The sequence below is a fragment of the Neovison vison genome, chromosome 1 (genome assembly GCF_020171115.1).
Source record: "Neovison vison isolate M4711 chromosome 1, ASM_NN_V1, whole genome shotgun sequence".
Taxonomy (NCBI): domain Eukaryota; kingdom Metazoa; phylum Chordata; class Mammalia; order Carnivora; family Mustelidae; genus Neogale; species Neogale vison.
Genome location: NC_058091.1, coordinates 121,573,042 through 121,574,810, shown reverse-complemented (window position 1 = coordinate 121,574,810; position 1,769 = coordinate 121,573,042). Strand labels below are relative to the sequence as shown.

Below are 1,769 nucleotides of genomic sequence, written 5' to 3'. Positions count from 1 at the left end.
CCTTTAAGTTAGTGTGACAATTTTCCATAATAAACTACTTAAAGAGAAGCTTTGGTCAAGAATGGAATGAAATAGCAAAAACAAAAAGAAAATAACCCCATATCACTGCTGCTTTTAAAAAACCAACACTGTCACCAATTATATTCAAACCAAAAAACACACACGGTATTTGCGCGAAACGTGTCTTCAGTGTTTCCTTGTGGCTGGCTCTCCTCACCACCACGCACACGGCGGGGCTGTGTCAGCGCATGTGTCAGTTTGTCAGTCTGTCAGTTTGTCATGCTGGATCTGGGAGGCTCACTCAGCTTCACATTATCCGGAGGCCCTGGATGGAAGACTCTAAGGTCTTGAAATCCCAAATTGTCATGGCTCCATCGATGCCAGTATTGCAAAATTTGCGACAATCTTGCTTGTCCACTTCATAAATAGACACTTGAGTGATGCTATTCTGGTGCAGCGTCTCCAAGGCTGTGTTGCGGTCCTCAGTCGTGGTCCTCTTGTCCATGTTGCGGAAGCGTTCCATAGCAGACATGTTGCGCTGAATGCTCTGTTTTGGAATGTCTAGTTTGGAGACGAAGGTCAAGCAGCCACGGTCCTCGTAGTTATAGAGCATTGGGCAGCAGTCATGGCCTGCGGCTACAACGCTATTCTCTGAGACAAATGACACACTCAGGAGTGGCAGGAACTCTTTTTTCAGAGTTGAGACCTGCAGGCTTTTTGAGGCGTCAGCAACGGATACGGTGCTGTCGTGGCTGACCCAGGCCAGGCGGCTCCCGCTGGCAGAGAAGCTGACCCCATGCACCCAGCCACCGGTGCGCTGCTCCCGAACTCTGACATCAGCTGACCAAAAGGCATCTTGCTGCCCCAGGGCGTACTGGCTGGCTTTTCATCCACTTCTTTAATGTAGGCAGAAAACACTCTGCATTTGAAATCACAGGATCCTGCTGCCAGCAAGACATTGTTGGGATGCCAATCCAAGCTGAGGACCATGGAGCGAATCGGCTTCTTAATGTGCTTGCTTACCCACCAGTCATTTTCAGACTCAAAGTAACAAACAGAAATGAGTCTTGCTCCACTTCCCACAGCAAATTTGCTCTCTAGCGGGGACCACTTGACAAAAGTCGCTGCACGATTAATTCTCAGGATCACCAGGGTTGGCTTCCAGACACCATCTTTCTGACTCCAGAGGTAGGCATTGCGGTCTGCCCCACAAGTGATGATTGGTCACTCTTGGGAGCCCAGTCGATACCTGTAATGTGTCCGTTGTTCTCCTTGAGCTCATGAGCTTTCACCCACTGGCTCCTGTTCTTCTTATAGATATGGACTTCGTGATTGTTGGGGCTAAGAGCAATCTGGGTACGATCCCTGTTCCAGGCATGACAGGTGATTGGCTCTAGTAGAAACTGATGTAGGGACATTATTCTTAGTGTTTTCAAAGGATAGAAAGCTGGGATCGGGGCAGTGTGGACCGGCTCGGAGGGGAGAATTCACGGACTCTGGTCAGTCGACATGAACAGGCTCCGGTGGGCGCTGGTGGAGGCTTGTTTGATATTTTTGACATAGCCTATTGTGTAGCAGGGTCTTTGTGTCTTTTCTAGTCTTTTTATTTACTTGTTTGATCTTAGTCACTTAATGGTCAAAAGGGGTTTTAAAATTCTTTTTTTTTTTAAGATTTTATTTATTTATTTGACAGAGAGAGATCACAAGCAGACGGAGAGGCAGGCAGAGAGGGAGATAGAGGGAAGCAGGCTCCCTGCTGAGCAGAGAGC

General features: G+C 48.0%; 1 pseudogene; it reads right to left on the bottom strand.

The window, feature by feature from the left end:
* Positions 1-206: 206 nt before the first annotated feature.
* LOC122911455 lies at positions 207-1,378 on the bottom strand (annotated as a pseudogene).
* Positions 1,379-1,769: the final 391 nt, after the last annotated feature.